The 19452-nt window shown below is 38.8% G+C and overlaps 1 protein-coding gene across 11 annotated transcripts in view; it reads left to right on the top strand.

Moving 5' to 3' along the window:
• The window catches only part of FRYL (FRY like transcription coactivator), a 151018-nt gene that overhangs the window by 9607 nt on the left and 121959 nt on the right, over positions 1-19452 (top strand). The window lies entirely within an intron of this gene.

The following is a 19452-nucleotide window of genomic DNA, read 5'->3' as shown; positions in this document are numbered from 1 at the left end:
AGGAATGCCTCCAGCTGCGTCCTTTGCCAGCGTGGTTGTACCGATGGCCATATTGCCAGCATGGCTGTTGAGAAATACATTCCTCACATGTGGCTCTGTGCAGCTCCAAGCTGGGCTCTGCTGAGCCAGGAGCCTGAGGCAAGAGAACATGTATTGGTGACCCTGTGCACAACGAGGAGCACGGGGAGCTGTGGTGCCAGCCAGGGCACCGGACACTCAGAGACAGGTGGACACTCAGAGACAGGCGGCCGAGGTCTCAGCTGGGGGACCCCAGGCGTCCCTGCGCCTGCACTGTGAGGGTACAAACGCCCAGGGGTTCCTCAGGGTCCCGCCTCTGAGGCGCCAGCTCCCGCTGTTATTTTGTGATTTAATTATTGCATCACCTTAAATTATTTTAAGGATCTGGACGTCTGAAACTCTGCTGTGGGAACCCTGGGATAGAGCCTACAGGGAAATCTCGTCTGACTGTGAGTGTGGGGTGACTGTGAGTGTGGGGCATGCAGCTGCGAAGGGGCCTTAATCCCCGCTCAGGTGGTGCCAGGGTGGCTGGCAGAGTGGCTGGCAGAGATGAGTGGGCAGGGAGTTTCCTTAGCACGGTTGTATCTTGGAACATACGTTCCCACCGTGCTAAGCAAGCTCCCCTGAACTTGTTGCCCTCTGCGGGGGCCCGTGAAATCGGGCGCAGTTCTCCTCTTTGCTGTGCCAGGGCGGTCTGTGCGGCCCTGACAAGTTAAAGGCCGCCTGCTGTGAGGGCCGAGGGCTGGGCCGGCAGCTCGGGCCGGGCGGAGCGGGATCCGGCCTCAGGCCGCGCGGGGGCGCTGCGGGCAAAGCCCGCCGGGAGCGGGGGGCGCGGGGCTCCGGGAGAGATCCCTCTGGGACCGGGAGAGATCCCTCTGGGACCGGGGCGCCGCGCTTCCCCCCCTCCTCCAGCACCCTCTTGCCGCCTTATGCCGTAAATATAAAAGAAACCTCTGCCCCCTCTCCCACAGCAGGTAGGGCTGGGCTGGCGTTTCTCTGGCACAGTGGGGTAGTTCTACAAACACTTCGTGTTGCAAAGCTGTAGGTTTGCAATGCGCGCTTGCTTGGGATGTCAAATGATGCTCGGACCTGTCAAATGATGCTCGGTCCTGTCAAATGGTGTGTTGTTCGTGGTAGGCTATAGACCCTCTAGGCAGTCTTCCAAAATTTTACTTCCCAGTATCTTGTCTGATTTATAATTGTCTTTTATTATTATTATTGCTAATTTTAGGAATTCTCTGCACATGTGAATTCAAGTCACTTGCAAGTAGTTTTTTCTCACATGGATCTTTCTTTCATTGACCATGTTTTGTTTTTTCAGTATTTCTTATTTTTGGGATGTTCCTCCATCAGCAGGTTCACCTGCTTCAGTGGAATTCCCATGTACATAGCTTTCTATGCACCCCTGCCAAACAGCTCGGCTGTTTGTGCTCTGGAAGGTCTAATCCAAGGAGACAGTGCTCTGAGAAGTGCTGTTGTGCTGTGATCATCCACTGGGTCTGCCACTTCTGCATGTTTCATGATCTGTTTGCAATCCCTTCTGCTAATGTGGACTCCTGTTGGTGAGAGGTGCAGAGCTCAGATGTAATCTTGCCAGCTAGTGATACAAACATCAAGAACTGTGGCAGGGGAAGCCTGAATGACTTCAGCAGGCACTTCAGTGCAAAGTCAGAGTCATCCTTTGAGTGTAACCAAAGTGGAATACATGTGAAAAGGCATCAAAGAACTTGCTGTAATACATATAACAGTTTTAAGAGCAAATCTTCTATTTTAAAAAATCTTTTTGTTTAGAGGTTCCAGAATAAGAATTAAAAATTCTTATTATTCTTATTCTGTTAAAATTTATTGAATAAGGCTTATTGTTGCCTGTTTTGGTTTTGTTTGAACATGAATTTAGGTATAACAATTGTAAGACTTCTGATATGTTTTACACTGGCAGATAATCTGTAAAATTTGCTTAGGTTGTATAGAACCCACAATTGTACATTGTACTGCTTAAGAAGATGGTGAGAACAAATGTGAGGGAGGAGTATATATGAAATGACATACCAAGGCAAAAACATAAACCTTGTATCTTGCCTTCATTTTTTATAAAATACTGTTTTCATAGAATATAGTGAAGTATGGCAGTCCTGGAGTTACCCTCCAGCCATCCATATTTATGTATAAACATACATGTGTGTATCCCCAGCTATCTTCTGTAGAAGACTTCTTGTTGTTCTTTTCTTAAGAGTCAAAAGCCACTCTGAAGGAAAAATCAGTCAAAAGCTTTTTGATACATCTGTTTTGTATAAGCTTTATTAGTTTATCAGGTTTAAGCTTGAAATGTGATGTCTGGAGGGTGGTTTTTATTGCTTGTGTTTTATGTGTCCTATTACTTGAAAGGCTATTGTTTTCTAATTTTGCAAAAAATATAGCTTCAACACCTAATTGTTTTTTAAATTCGTGATTAACATATGCCACATGTTGTGTAAAATGTCACACCTTGTGCACTTAATGTTAAGTGGTGCACTAGGTGCTTGAACTTCACATGTTGACTCCACCCTGAGTCCACACACATAATAAAACCTCCCCAGCATGGTTAACAGCACTTTGATTCCTAGTTTGAGCCTTTCAGAGGGTATTTAAGATAGTTATGAAGTGAAATATCTGGTTGCCCAGTCTGCAAACTGCAGTTTGGCAGGTGGATAGTTGGAAGCATTCTCAGTTTCACAAAAGCATGTGAATTGCTCTCTTGCTCCCAAGTGCTAGGAACTGCAAAGTAGCTTTGTGGCAAGATTTCAAGGGCAAAAAAAGGAATTATATAGAAAATAATGCTATTATGAATAAATGATGGCTTGAGCTTGTAATGACTCATGATCTCTTGTAATCACAAATTGTCTTTGTGGTATCTTTATTAGTGTTATGAAAATGCATAAACCCACTTCTCTGTGTTTTCTTTTTGTATTGTGGGTAAAACACTGTGAATGAAATCATTATAGGGAGGCTTTTCTGCTTGATCTCCCTGCAGGAAGTGGTATTCTTGCAATATGTCTCTTATGATAAGGTCAGAATTTTGTATTCATTTATAGGGAAAAAATTGTGTAGATGTTTATATTCATTTAAAAGGGGAATTTGGACTCACTTGAGTATCTGGGGATTTTAATGCAGAATTGAATAGAAAAGACATTTTCAGTCTATATAGAACTTGAAAAAATATCTTGGGTGGCAGCTTTAATGAACTTGTACCAACTTTTTCAAGTTGTGGCATTCTGAACAACATACGTGGCAGTTGAGTAAGACTGACAGCTTAATCCAGTTGAGCAGCCCCTTGTCAGCATGTCACTGAAACTCTGAGACCTAAAACATGTTATGCTGCATACCTTTCATAGACTTTTTTTTTCTTTTTAAGAGCTAAACAGTAGTGAATTTCAGATTAAATACCTTCTTTTGAGGAATGTATGGAAGTGTGCTGTGCTTCATGTGTAGTTTGGATAGTTGTGTTGCATGCATTCAGCAGTGTCTTGGACACTGTGCTGCCTTCATAAAAATAACAGAATCATGCAGGCTGCCACTGAGATGTTTGGAGTGAGTATTTAGTGTATTTCCTCTGAGCAGTGTGTACAGTCTTCAGTGGTAAATGAGGTAGAAATACTGCCTACTACAGTGTCTATCTCCACTCTAAGTGTAGTAAATAAAAGTATACTGTAAGTGAAACAATTATATGTATTCCCAATTTTAGAAAGCCTTAAGGAACATTCTTCTTCTATGATAATTTATTTATTTTGTCCTTGAACTTTCTTCTCCAAATGCAAGTCTTCTTTCTGGCTTCTTTAAGCTAAATATAAAACAACATTTAAACTTCCCAAAATAAAACCCAAAAATTCAGCTAAACCAGGCATGTATGGAGAAGTAGCCCTAGGGATAAAGTGGATGTTTGGACAAGAGACAGGTTATTTCTGTACTTGTAGTTTTCTGGAAGGTGGTGCAAATATTTTAAGTGGTAAAAATAGCACCAGAGTCCCTGCAAAACAGCACATAAATATAATAAAAGTTAGTATTTTTGTAGTTAGCGGCTAAAACTATGTGAAAATGTGAATGGTGATGTTGTACGCCAGCTTTAAAAACAAAGTGCCTAGACTTTCTGAATGATAAGTGTTATCTTTCAAATGCAGAAGAACACTTTCTGTGCGCTTCATGAAAATGAAGAGCTATTGAACTCTGTCAGATATGAGTTTGCAAATATGTTGCAAATTTTCTTAGGGCTTAAAACTTTTGCAGTGCTAAATAGTGTCTCCTTGGCGTGCAGAGTTTAGCGTGAGTTGGTTAATATATAGGCTTGGTGGTGTTTGGTTTTCTTATCAGTCCACACAGTGAAATGTCTTTCGAATCTGCCTTGGAGCAGCTGGCTGGCAGCTGACGCTGCTGTTGGCACCACCCAGGTTTAAACATGACATCACCAGAAGTCCACCTCTGTGCTCAAGGAAGTTCATGTGGGAGCCACGCTCTGTGAAGGGGAGCATAACTGCTGAGGACACAGAGGGCATGTAAAAATGGAATTCCTGAAAAAAATTGTTCCCACTGCTGCTTCTGGAGATGTTCTGGATGTTGGGAGTACAGCCCGTGAGAGCTCTCCAAGGCTGCTGAAGATGAGACGGGTCAGGCTGTTTTCATTAGGACAGACAATAGATGAAGATGAGGAGACACATGTTTTACATCCTGATTACTGTATGTATCCATGTCATCAACCTGGTGGAAACTGATTGCTAAGCTCTTCCTTCAGATCATGATTATTTTGTTAAATTGACAAATTTGATTATAAAAGGCCTTTTTATCAGAGTTCCTGTGACTATGGTGTCTTGAACTTTAGAACTATTTTATCATGGACACATTATCATTTGTTAGTGACCTATGTGGAAGAAATTTTTCAGGATTTCTAATTTCAGGACTTCTTGTCTTTGCATGCCTGCGTAGCTTTTCCCCCTCCACTTTCTGGGATAAGAATATGTTTAAGTTTTTAAACTGTAATGTACATAAAATTAGTCACTAAGTTGTCTAGACAGAAGTGTGCTACACAGAGATCTGTGACTGTAGTGCAAGATGTGAGTTTTGTGTCATCTTTTCTCTCCTTGTCTTTTGATCCCCTAAGTTTTCAAAGGCTTTCCTTTTGAGTGGTTTTTTGACTCAAAACAGTATATGTTTCACTTTTTTAGTGTTTTGACATTTTTAGTCAACATGTTATGTAAATAAGTAAAGTAAGAATATGGATATTGTGTAGAGAATTTTTAACCTCAAGAACATGGGTAAGGTTGCTTATATGATTTCTTTTTAAATTTTTTTTTTACTATGTGTTAGTGGCTAAATATTAGTGTATTGTGCTAATAAAAAGTAGAATTAGTTCATGTTCCTTTTTCAGATAGTACAGCTGGGTGGTAATGGAAAATTGAGTTTTACTTTTTTTTTCTTTTTGCCTTCAGCTAAAATAGTGCAGTCTTGAGCCTTTGTGGTCTTGGAGTCTGCTGGCTGTCAGATGTAGTTTTTGCCCTTCACTGTGTGGTTGGATATTTTCAAGAATTAATATGGCTTTTAAATTTTTTTCCTTACCTGCAGTTTTTTTCCTGTCTGCCTGCAGTGGTGGGAGATGGAGACATTCATCTGTCTTACTAGGGGATGAACTTAGAGCCTTAGGGAATTAGGCTTGTGGTGGCGGTGGGAGAAAAGGATTTCCTTGGAAAGACATCTCTTAGCCTTTCTGATTGTTACATGAACCACTTTTTTCAGTGCATCAGGCTGAGTAAAATAGGCAGCTGAGGAAAGCAGGACAGTTCTGATGTTTTAAACAAGTTGTTTCTGTGCGCAGCAAATTACAACAAGTTGATGTTCTAATGCTGTGGGTTACTGAAGGCTGCCTACAGAATCAAGTATTATGGCTGCCTATGAAAACTGATCAGAAGCCCATGGTGTCTGATGGCAAAGGTTTTTTAGCCTCATTTAACTTGGAATGTTGTACAACAGCCCTGGAGTTTATAGTTGGATATCACTGTGAATTTAATATCTCCATAGGTATATCTCACCAATCCTGCTTTTATACTACATTCTGATTTCTTTATAGCTCTCAATTTAATTAATATTTTTTCCACATGTTATAATGTCAGAAGAAATAGAATTGTCTTAGTGTCAGGTTAAAAGAAAATGCTGTAAGCTGATTGAAGTTGGTAGAGAAAACAGATACATTCATCTTTGTTCAGTGTTTTGTTGATAGTTCGAGCAAATGAGGATAATAAACATAGAATAAACTACTCTGACTGTTAAAGATGAATTTACCTCTCTTGATCCTTAAATATGGGCCCAGTGGTGGCTATTAGGAGTGATTTTGTGGAAACCAGCCGTGCCTGACTAATATTGTTTAATAGTGTGATGTCATCATTTACAAAATGAAGACTTAGAGTCTGGTCTGGGATCATGCTTTTACAATAGCAGATAGTAGCTGAATCCTCTTTAAATTATCTGCTTATTTCTATTTTTGTATCTTGGTAATGGAATGAGCTGCTCTGCTGGAATAGAGCATAAGAACTACTGTGTTTACCAGTTGGGTATGCTGCAGAAGGCTGGTGCTGACCAAACAGGTAATAAAATAATAGAATTGTTTGAAAAATATTGGAAACATTTACTTGCTTATTGTTGGCAGATGTGGTGTTAATGCACCATAGAATCTGAGGAGCTCAATAGTTTTTTAAAGCCAAGGTGGTGTGTCCTATTACTGTGTTTGAATTTGAGAGTGAGTGGTGTTTATTATTTTTTTCTTTTTACTTTCTGTTCCTTATTGCTGCTGTTTAAGATTTTTTTGTTGTTTGGGTGAGAATTTAGGTGAAATTCTGAGCCTGACAATTATTTTTAAGTATAACCATATTTTAGAAGTTCTCCAACAGACAGACCGAGCAAAAAAAACCCTATTCCTGGCATCAAAATCCTAAAATATTATTTTCATAATACCAGCTAGTTGGGTTTGCATCTAGCTGACCTAAACTTTTTGTGAGAAATTCAGGTGGTGAAATTTTTTGTTGTTGGTTATTAAAATATTTATCATATCAGCTGTCAAAATATTTACTAAGTATATACTTTGTTTTAGAGCTGAAAATAGAACCTTACAAATATATACTCTGTAATACATCTTTTAAAATATGTAGTTTCCATCAGAATGGTCTCAAGTGTATTTTAGAAATCTTTTCAGAAATCTTTTTAGATATGTAAGATGAGTACAATTGTAGAAGAAAACCACAACTGACTTGTTGAAGTGTTTGTATATGACTGAATGCATCACAATGCTTAATAGAGGTTAGTAAAAGAACAGGTAGTTTTTTAAAATTTACTGTTTAAGAATGGACATGTTCTCAGTTGTAAAAATTTGTTTAAAAAAAATCTACAATCCAAACAAAACATGCAAAGTCGAGCATGGAAGTTTCAGATTGTGGTGTTAAAGAAGGGGAATGCCACAACTGCCCTGAGTGAACTGGCAAATGGCAGCTGTTCCTGTGGTGTATGAAATGTGCCCTCCTGTTGCAGCTCTGTGCTTTCACTGTGTTACAAGGCAGGGTAGCTAATACTGTGGAACTGTTTTAATGGCCAGCTGTGTAAGTCAAATCTTCAAGAATTGTAGATGAGATGTTGATTTTATCAGTGATGTGAGTATTCTCACTGCTCACAGCCCTCTTGTTATTTCTGTGTATGGAAAGCCTACTTCACTTCAAGTGCTTCTAGGAGAGTAAAAATACACCAACAGGAATGTGGTCTTTGGTGGTAAAGTAACGAAGCCATGGCTGCCTCAAGGTTAGCAGCAGGGGCTGGATACACATACAGTACCTCTGAGCACTGTGTAACCTGTAATATCAGCAGCTCTGCAGGGCATATTCAGCTCCCATTGCATCTCTAATCAGCCCTGTACAGCAAGGGATGACCTGGGACTTGGTGTTTATACATGAAATAAAAGTCAGTTTCTCTACCCAAGTACGGAGTTTTGGTTAGAAAAGATGGAGGGGTTGGTGTGCAGCTCAGTGCCATGGCTGCCCCCCAGAATCTCTGCTGGCTTGTGTTTAAAGACTGCTCCATAATACTGTTTGGGATCCAGAATACTATTTACATAAAAGCCTCTAACCTCTCTCCTTGTTTTCTTATCACTGCAGATAACATTGTTTTGTTTGAGTAATGCCCCAGGAAATTGTTCTGTGTATATTTTCCATAAGAAATAATAAGTGAACCTCTCCTAAGGGCCTTTGGAATCTGTGCTTGAAGCCCTTTGCAACAGAAGGGAGGGAAAGGAGATTTAGTTTTGATTTTTGAGTGCGGTTTTACAAGCGGATCAGGCTGATCTAACAGTTTGCCGTCAATGAAAAGGGCAATCTCAGTCACAGCTGTGCAGCCTTCTCCATCTTCTCCTGAGTTCTGGTGTGGCTTTTCCCTGAGCTGATTAATTTCACAAAGCCAATGGAAAATGTTCCAATGTATTAGGGGCACTTTTGAAATGAATCGACAAGGGGAATCAACTTGCTGAGAGGGCCTTTTGGGTCAGTAGTGGGAACAGCATTAGATGTCGTACCGTCACCAAAAGTAGCAGTCACCTTTTGGATATCCTTTGTTTTAATTGATTTGTGGAAAATGAACTCTTAAATATTTTAGATAAATGGAAAAACAAGTATCTCTCCAGAGTTTTATTTTAAGTGCAGGCATGATGGATTGTATTTTTACTTCTTATAAGCAGATAAAATGACCACTGGGTAAATGTTTCTTAAGTAAGGCATTAGCTTAAGATGGAGTCAATAAAGAACTGAAATAAGGTCCAGCAAATCTTTTTAAAAGTAAGCCCAAGTGCAAAGAGCTTGTGCCTCTGACTACTTTATTTTACCATTAATAAAGAAAATCAACTATAGTTGTGTTTAGTTTTCAGACAGATCTCAAATATATTTTTTACTTTATTTTATTGAAGATCTGACCTTTTAAAATTGCATACTTGACTGTATACCTAATATACTTCTGCTGTAGTTTTTCTCAGGGTTTCTTCTGAAGAGTATGTGTGCAGAAATTTACAATGAATATATTTTAGTAAAGTGGTGAAGTAATTGTAATTTAGTGCTTCACACAAGGAGTGTATCAGTACAAATCAAAGGTGGATCTAGAAGTATTTCTTCATACTTTACAACTACTTGTGTGGGGTATATTTATATAAATGTGTGCAGTATATGTCTATAGTGAGGAGGTAATTCACTTGTTTTCCTCTAACACATGGTGAAGAGCTTATCAATTTTTCTATTGCTATTGGTCACTTAATAGACTATCTTTGTATCACGTTTATGCATCTTCTGGACTTCAAACACTTTAAAAGTTTTCTCAGACATAGTGTTAGTATGAGCTTCCGCGTGACAGCTGAATCAGTGTAATGGCTCAGTGTTGTGAACGAGAGATTATACCATTCCACCTGTGTTGTTGTCTTGTATATTCATTTTTGGTATTCCCACTGCATGTCTATCTTTGGTAAGACTATTCTACTTGCTAAACCAGAGGAAACCCCCCTGCCCTTTCAATACCAGTGGATAGGCAGCAAACTAGAATGCTGTGAGAAATAACCAACAGCAAATCTAGGAAGTGAATGTCAGTAAACCGGCTCTTTGGACTTTGTTTTTCTGTACTTTTAACTTTGTCCTGCGGATTGTATGGTGAAAAGTAAGAAGTAATAAAATCTCCAGTTTATTAAGAGAAAAAAATAAAAGGTGAAATTGGACAATACTTAGCTGCAAATATTAATTGAAGTGCTATCTTCAGGCTAATTCTTTGAAATAATGCAGATAAAATTTAGTGGGAGGATTGTAAATTAGGCAAGCATCTCTTGACCTTTCCAATCTACAGTTATTTTTAAGGTAGTTGTGAGAGGGACAAAATAAAGCTTTTAAGTTGAGGGAGAGGGAGAGAGATATGATACATGTGGGAGATGTGAAAAAACTTAACATAGATAGAAAAACAAGTTTTCAGAAAATTCTACAAAAGCTGATTCTACAAAAACTACTGAAGTCAACAAGATGTGGAGAAACTTGTTGCAAAAATATCTGCTACTGTAAAACTGTTCTATCTATAATATATTGGTAATAGAAGAACAAAAATATTCTTTTAAGTTTTGTGCCTAAGGTGTCCACAGGCCTTGGAAGTGACATTTTGAGAGACAGAATAGTTTAGCATGCTCCTGCTTTGAATTATACTGTAAACATCTTGCACATAGAACAGATTTTAAAACTTAATCTGCTATCAATAATGTCTGTTAGCAATCCCAAGGTAGAGTATATAAAAGGCTAGATAGCATGTAAAATAAAAGTATCAGCTTATTTTTAAGGAGCTGTTTTCTTTGAAGTAAAAAACTGTTATCCTTTAAAACATTAAAATTGATCTATGGGCTAAAAAAATCCCAACTAATATCTTCCTAATGCTCAAGAATGTATTTGAAAGGTCAGTATAGTATTTACTAGTAGGATTAATTCAGCAACTGCATATGAAGATGCCATGCTTGTGATACTAGCAATTCAGATTAAAGTTACAGAAAGGCTAGAATTGGAACATTGTGAAACAGTTTTTCAATTATCACTTGAAAAAGAAGTCTGTGTTTCAAATGGAAAAGTTTTAGTTTGTAGGTGATCAACTAGTCTTAATCTCCTTTAGGCGTGTTTTTTCTGTTTCTAATGAAAATGTGACTTTTAACTGGAAGAGTCAGATATGATATTTTTCAGTAATTGATATTGTTGATGACTGTTGGTAGTTTCTGTTGGCTGCATTTGTTAACAGTTTTATGTCTTTGTTTGTAAACTTCTGTGTTTCTAGTTGCTTTTGTTCTAAGCTCTTAGGTAACAGGATGGTTCTTACCCTGTGAGTTCTAACTTTATATGTGTTCCCTTATTGTGTGGATCCAAACTGGGGAAAAAGATGACTACTACTTCAACTACATCCTCTTTATCAAGGGCTACTTTGGAAAGCCTTTCCATTTTCAGTAAATGTCATTTTTCATGTCTCTAACTTAACACTGAATAGCCTTTAGCTGCTCTTCAGGTAAGAATATGTTCTTTCAGGTAGCAAATGCTACTGAAGAGTAGCTGTGATTTGGGAAGCAATGTTACTGACGTTGGCTGTTTCACTAAACACACATCCTCTTGTTCTCCAGCCAAGTTCTAAAAGGTCCCTTCAAGCAAGGGTCCACCCTCCCAGGCAGGAGGGTTCTTGACTCATGCTTGTACATTTTTGATGCTTGTATTTATTTATAAAAGAAGGAATTTGTTATCAGAAATCCAAATGCACTACTGTTTTGAAGAGACAGCTAAAACTTTCAGAAGGCCATGTCACTGTACCAGTGGAACCTTCTCAAGAGATTAAGTTTCTGTCTGCAGCAGTTTTTTATGACGTGCTCCGGATGTGCAGGACTTGGTGTATCCTCACTTAATGAGCTGTGCAATATGCCTTTGTAGGGTGATACTACATAAGTAATAATAGTTCTTTAGCTGATTAGTCCAAAGAGCTCTGTAGTGACAGGCATGTTGTGGACCCTGATTTCTTGGGATACTTTCAGTGCTCATTGACAAGACCATGAAGGCAATATAAGCTTCAGATGCTCTAACATCAGGATGCTGTTGCACGGTCATGTTAGAGGCTGACTGAAAACTGTCTGGTGTCGCTTGGCATCTCTTAAAAATGCACTGGTGTGAGCTTTGTCTCAATTACTTCTGTGAGAGGATGACTTGCTGAAGGAAGTATGTTTTAAATGTCAAAGTATTTTCTAAGTTAAAACAGGAAAACCAGTAATACGTATAAAATAAACTCAAAACTTGTATAAAAATATTGTATTTATCTAGTATGTTGTTTTCAGTTTATTAGAGTTAGTTTTTTCTTTGTTGATTGGGATTTCCATAAATTCTGTTTCATGGAAGGACCTGTGCAGAGCAGAGTAGGTTAATTTGCCCAGGTATTGAGGAAGTTATACATATTTATAGGTACATTGTATGTTTGGATAATTACCATGTTCATATCAGTTACTGGGAAAAATGAACAGCATGTAAATGCTGTATCAATAGATAACATGACTGACAAATAGGGAGAGCCAATTGAATGAACAGAAGAAGCTAAAACACATTGTCCATGTTATGTGAACATGTTTTTACCAGCTGATTTCAGCTGCTCATTTTTCAGTAATTAGTAGGGCTTGCAGTGTAGTGACACCGTGGCCCTGGTTAGATGTGCTGTGCCCCATGCAGGTGTATGGATGCAGAGCTGCCTGTCATGGTTCAGGTGGAGTGCTGGGCTTTGCAGCTGCTGCCCTGTGTGCAGTTGCTGGCAGAGGCTAGTTTGTAGTACACCAGCTAAGGCACTTTAAGGAACTCTGTGTTGTGGACTATTTGCACAACTTCCAGGCAAACATGGCCTTGTAAAGTTTTAGTGTGTGTTAGGTGTTTAGTATCTAACTGTTGCATTTAGCTGCCCTTGGGTTTGTTACTACTTCTGGTTCTCCCCCTTTCTGATTTTTGTATTTCTTTTCTTGCTTTTCTTTAGTATAGCAGCATGCTTGCTCAAGATAAAGGTTCAGAAAAGACATTCATATGAATTCTTTTATTTCTGATTTGTGAAACAATGTATATTTTACCTTTTAATTATCTTTTTAAAAATCTTAAAAGCATCTCTATTTTTTACTTGTGCTTGAGGTTCCTACAAGAATGTGTTTCACAGAAATGGGAGAGCTGCAAAATTCAGCATTAAAAACAGTTAATTGTTTAAATCCTGGTAACTAAAAGTCTAAAGAAAGGCGCTGGAAATATTTTTTGTCTTTGGAGTAAAGAAATATGCCAGTTTAGTTCAACTGTGAAGAATGCCATGTTAATGTAATGACTCCATTTATTTGTGATATTGGGTGGTGGAGCTCCATATGGTTCCGCCCTGTGTAACTGAAATATCAGGAAAGGCAGTTTTAGGAGTTGAAACCTCAAGAGAAAAGTTGGCTGTCCATGCCTTGCCCCTTCTTGCTTTCCTTTTCCTGACTCTCAAGTACAGCTGTCTGAGTCCTTATACTATGTGTGCCGAGCTGCCTACATAGGGATTGAAGCTGTGGTGGAGTAAGTTAGTAGGCTGTGATTGTGAGGAGATTTTACAGAGACACCTGCAGCAGTTCCCTCTTGTCACTGTGCCATTGCCCATCCCTCTGCCTGCTGTGAAGTGCCTTGTGGCAGAGGTGGCTGAATGAGACACACGTCTGCATATGCAGGGCTCTGTAGTGTTTAATGTGTGAGCAGGAGTGGACTGCAGTGACAGTGGCTCAGGAGCAAACTCTCAGCTTTGCTTATGGCAGAGGGAGGAAGGCAGGAGTTCACCTCCAGGCACACACACAAGGATCTTCAGCTGCTCTGTGAGTTTAGTGGTAATCTGCAGCCGAGAATATTTTCTGCCCAAGTACTATTGCACTCATGAGGCTTAATAGATTGCAGCTTCTGTGCTGAGTTTATCCCTGTAGGTAGCTTTTTTTCTTCAACTTTTTCTTCTTTAAAGGTTTCCCAGATGAATCATAAGCTCTCAGTGTTTTTTTTTCCCTGATGCTCTCTATAGGGATGGAATAACTGATCCTGGCATAATGTAAATACGATGTTTCCCGTAAAAGTGGCAGAGACATCCAGCAGCTTGGGAGGAACAACAAAAATAGAAACATAACTGATTTGTAGCAGTTGTCTTGAGGCCTTGTAGGGTAACAGAGTTAAGCCTTTCCTTACTCTATCCATTTAAACGCCCAGCAACTAAGCAGGGATTTTCTGTGTAGCTCTGTAACAGTTTCCAGGTTCCATTTAAAAGGTTGGTGAAAACCAAGGGCTGGTTCCCCAAACCCAGTGCATTAGTATGTTTGTGCTGAAGCACAGTGAGGGGGCTGACACAGTACAGAATTGGACAGATCAGACCTTAAGCAGTTATTTCAGGTTGTCTGATGTTGAACCATCCTAATTGGGCTTTATACCTCTAAGTTTTATTTGCAGTCATTGAAGATTGGAATTTAGCATCTGAGAAGGGAATGAATCACTGTGTTTCTCAGAATTTTATTTACAGGACTGCTTGTGACAATTGAGAAACTTGGATTTGTCAGACTTATGGGATGTGGTAGTAACTTTAGGCTTGGGTATCACTTTACCGGTCTCATTTTGTCTTGGCAGGAGATTGGTTAAATATCATCTCAGAACTGCCTATTGCGGTTTTTGAAATGTTTCACCTTTTTATTTCTGATTTGTTTCCTTGTAGTCTTACAATGTTTGCTGATCTGGAAAGCTAGATTTTCAGGAAGGACTGGATATCTGTTTACTATAAGCTCTTACAAAATTCATAAGGCTGTTGTTATCTACCTTGAAAATTATTTGATTTTTCATTATTTGATTACTCTTGAAGGTTGTGGGGGATCCTTTCCCTTTATTTTTTTTTCCGTTTACAGCAGACTTACTATTCAGCCTAGATATTGTTAACTTAATGAAAAGTTAAATATTAACTGTATCCTCTTTGATCCTACTCAAAGACTGTGTTCTCTGAGGAGGGTGTGCATGTGTATCTTCAGTGTCCTTCCAGAACTAGCTGGAAACTTCATAATTTACTTTCAGTGGGAATATTATTTGTAGTTCTGAATGTATTTTCTGCCAGTCTTTATCATCCTGAAGATAAATGTAGTAGGGTTGAAAACTGTAAAGGAACTTCCAGAAGCAAGGATAGCTGCATGTTTTTTGTAACTGAAAAGAATGCCTTTAGCTTTGATTTTTAATTGAGTGTTAATGCCAGAATGCTTTGTTCAAAATAATCTAAATTATTTTGCAGAGAGATAAGTAGAAAAATCATATTCTGTTATCTTGGCCATGCCACTAGAAAAAAGCAAGAGCTGCACTGGGGGTTTGAGGGAGGGAGGTGTAGAGTGTTATGAATATGCTCCTAGAGAAATGAAGCTATTGTAGAACTGGGGAACAATGCTTCAAATGAAGGGGGGGAAAAAGAAATGAAGCTAAAAATCTATAATGCTCCCTATGAAACACAAATTAATGACTTATAAAGTGCTATTTATTTGCCATTTAAAAGCAAAGTTTTTGAAGTTAAATATTGCTCTTTTAAGGTAATAAATATAGCAATGTCTTCAGTCATGAAACCCCTCTTACCTTTGCAGCCTGTAGAGGTGAAGCAAAACCAGCATTGTATGAATAATTTTTTTTGGTCGTGCGTGTCAGTGTTTGCCACAGGCCAGATCTCTGGCAGTTACTGCAGCAGCAGTATTATGCATGTGGCGCTTCATGTACGTTGTTCAGAGAAGTTGCCAGCAATGTGTCTGGGCATCTCCAAGAAAATGGCATGATGTTACTTGAATTAAAGCAAAGCTGTGCAAATAGCCTTTGCATACACATTTCTGGTAAATGTATTGATCCTACTATGGATTATGATTCTTTCAGAAATATTTTTATTAAATACCTCATGCTACAAATAAAAAGTTCTGTTATCTGTACTACAGTGTTATCTGTATCTACAGTGCTAAAGTTTCTGATCTCTTAAATTACTCAGGTCCTCTAGCTATTAAAACACTCAAGGCAAATCTTGCCTGTCCTGTGACTGGGCTTACTGTACATGTATTGAAAATTCCATCTCTAAGGTATGTGTGGAAGTGCTGAATGGGTTTGCTTGTACAGGTCAAGCGTGCTGTGGATGAATGGTACCACAAATGGCCAGTCTAATGCTTCCTGGAGCAGCTGGGCTTACAGTGCGTGAATCTTGTAATGTATCAGTCTATTTCCAGCCTGGAGTCTGCTGACTTAGGTCACTGAAGCAGCTTGAGCAATTTGCTTCTGGCCATTTTCTTTACTAAGGGTTTTCCATACCAGAGCAGAAAGCATGGTGTGGACTGGGCACTTGGATGAATCATTTTAGTAGAGTACAAACAGCTTGTATCTGCAGATTGAGCACTTCTGCTTTACTGCACCTACAGTCCAATTCTTGTCATGTTCTTTTAAGAGCTTACTGATACCAGTGTGCTTATTCATGCATACCTCACCTTGGCTCTTGAGAAAGTCTCAAAAATAGACTTTAGAGTAGTCTGCTCCTTTTAGAAGTGAAATTGATCCAGAATCAAAAGGTATACTGGGATCAGTATATAAACTGTGTATTTATTGGAATTGTGTAATGTTCAACCTATTTATAAAAGTATGCAGAGATCCTGGTTTTTACTTGGACCAGCTCCAGATGAAAGATATTTGCTTATATTTAAATGCAAGTGCTTTATTTTCCAGTTTATCTAAAATAGTAAAATATTAATCTTACGGAAGACTTCTTATAAGTACTCAAACTGATAGGTATTTTTAGTGGTCATACTTGTTGCTCTCAGTTTTAGACACAATGTACTTTCCAGAAGTCTCTATCATTTTCCTCTCTCGGAATGAGGAACTGGAAAAAAAATCCTTGTTGTAAATGACATTTTTCTAACACTGTTCTAGAAATACATGATGTTGATATCTTTTAACTCTGCCTCATGAGTTTTGGTGGGCTCTTCTCAAAGAATTAGCCTTGTCTGTGCTTGTCCAAGATTCATTTCTTTCCTGCTTTTACTATTTTTGTTTTGATTAAAAATGAAAGGTTACATTTTAAACTTTGTGGTTTATACTGAAATCTTCTGTTTATTCTAATATTTGGTAGGTTGTTTCATTAACTCATTTCAAAGGAAAACCAAAACCCAAGAAGTCTGGTATGGCAGTCATTGTTATTTACACACCTTTGGTTATAAAGCAGTTAAATTGAGTTGTGAGGAAGAAGAATTGTTGGGATTGTTGGAAGGCTTGTGCACAGTTGTACAATGAGATAACTCTTAAGATGCTGATGTTATATGATAGGTCTAAGATACTGACAGACCCATTACTCCACTTGTGAAATGGATGTGTACTGATAATTTGGTTCTGCCTTTCTTGGGGGAAGGGAGGACTGTGAAAATACTTGGTGTAAGCCATTTTTAAGTCTAATAAATGTGATGTCCATTTAATGAAAGTTGCTATGTCTGTTCATGTATATATGAGAGCATACATATTCATGTAGTATTAAAGAACATCTTTCTTTTCAAAATATTTTGGTTCCTAATATATATTCCTAGTCTTCAATGCATCTACTGAAATCTTTAGAAGGAGAAGCTTATACTCTTGGTACACACAATTCTCATTTCTTAGGCATTGTTAATGGGCTGATATTTTTTCTGTTAATAATTAAAAATTACAATTGCTGGTATCCTTGAGGAAACCCAATCTGTTGTGACCATTAGTTGATACTATGAATAAATAACAGTGCTACAAAATCTCAGATGCTGTGGTGAAAGGCCGTGTAACTTGCCTGGCCAAACACCTCAATGTCATAAATAAATGCGAATTTTGAAAAAGATTTCCTGATAATAATTTAATTTTGAAATGCTACTTTATAGAAATACTGACAACTTCTCTGTTTGTTGAAAGTCTTTAACAGGAATCCAGAAGGTGGAACATGGAGACTAGTATTTTTGTAGGGTTGTTTTAGTGTATCTCCTGGAATTTCTGGGATGATTGTTTTTAATAAGTTTTTGGCACTGATAACTTAAAGAATAAAAGCTGAGGAGGGGTGGAAAGGGCAACTACAAAGAAGCCAAAGTGTATTTTTAAAAGTCATTATTTTTGAGGTGCTCAGAGAGTTGGCTCATGATTTTGGAATGCCCACTGTTAACAAGGATTCCTTTGAAGAAGTCTCTGTAGCCCAGTGTTAAAGGCAGTCAGAGACCAACCATAATTAATACAGTCTTTCAAATTAGTGGTGAAATTCATCAGCCGCCTCCAAAATCTGACCTTTATATTCTACTCATAACAAAATACAACCTCTGTTGTATTATGTCTTACTTAGTAAGAGGAAAAAGGAATGACTGAAGTGTAACTTTGAATATATTCATAAAAGGAGTGATGAAAAGGAATATGAGGTAATACTACCTACTACATGGGCAGTACTACCTGAAGCAGGCTTATGAGAGAAAGTTGGATGTGAAGTCCCAAAGAGTTACTCTGTGGATGTATGTTCTGCTGTAACCTGTTCGGGAAGAAAAAAAGTACTGTTTTGATATAGGTGGCCATTTAGTATCTAATTACAGAAAAATGTTTTTTTGCGTGGGAAATTTTGGATTATTTTTAATCTGTGAAAACTGAATGAGATTACTGGTCTCTCTCTTAATAAAACTGTTCATCTCCTAAATGACAGCAGCTGTTGCTTGAACCAGCCTGGTGCAGTGACAGGCTCGTCCCACTCTTTTTCCAGTGTCCTGCTGCTGTGTTAGACCTGTCACTTAGGACCACTTAGTTTTACATCAACTGGTTTGTGTTACCTCTCTGTTAGTGATAATTCTTTTGTTTATGTGGGGTGAGGGATATAGATTAAAAAAGCCGCAGACAAACAAAAGCAAAACCACAAATAAACCCCAAACCTGAAAAGTATTTGATATACACTGTTTTAAATCTTTCCTACAACTTCAGAGAATTCTAATTTGTCTGAGGACACAGGTATTATTTCCTCATCATGGCTTGTTTACTCCTAGTACAGTATGGGCAGCAGTTTTAAAACTGTGGATTTTTAAAAATATCACCTTAAAACAGATTTAGTTAATCAGTGTTGGATTTCATCCCTAGGAACCCAGAACTGTAACTTTTAAGAGACTTTCCATTTTAGCGATTGAGATGATACTGGGCAGAGTAAACAGTCAGAAATACCAAAATTGTGTCAAGTCCCTTAGAAGACACTAAGAAAAAAAAACCCAAACCAAACAAACCCCATCTCAAGTCCTTTAGAAGACATTAAGGAAAACAACCACCACCAACCAAACTCCAGAGAGTTTGAATCATAGAAGGATTTGGGTTCGAAGGGGCCTTAAAGCTAGTCTAGTTGCAGCCTCCTGCAATAGCAGCACTACACCAGGTTGCTCAGAGCTTCATCCAGCCTGGCCTTGAACTCTTCTGGGGATGGGACATCCAGAACTGCCGCTGGCTGTAGTTCTCTTGCAGGCATCCACCGTGGGAATACTTACGGCCTTCCTGCCCTCCACTGCGATTGTTTTTCACATTTGTGATTTCCCATCCTCCGTACCGCCACCCCTCCTTTGATTTTGATGATTTTTAGCGTAGACGGCTTGATTGGCTTTTGGCACTGTGCAGAGCAACGCTGGGCAGTTTGTTTAATTCATCACGATTTTAACAGATCGGTTGGAAGTTTATTTAAAACTCGGAAAAGCACAAACAGCCTTTTATAGCCTCTTGTGGTTGTAGTTCCAAGGAGTCGCTTCGTTCGGCTGCCAAGGGCTGGGTAGCTCGGTCGCTGTGCCCGTGTCGCTGGGAGCATCCCCCGGGCGGGAACGGCCCCGGGGCGGAGCGAGGAGGGCTCGGTGCC

The sequence above is a fragment of the Geospiza fortis genome, unplaced genomic scaffold, assembly GCF_000277835.1.
Source record: "Geospiza fortis unplaced genomic scaffold, GeoFor_1.0 scaffold40, whole genome shotgun sequence".
Lineage (NCBI taxonomy): Eukaryota > Metazoa > Chordata > Aves > Passeriformes > Thraupidae > Geospiza > Geospiza fortis.
This window is presented reverse-complemented; position numbering and strand designations above follow the sequence as displayed.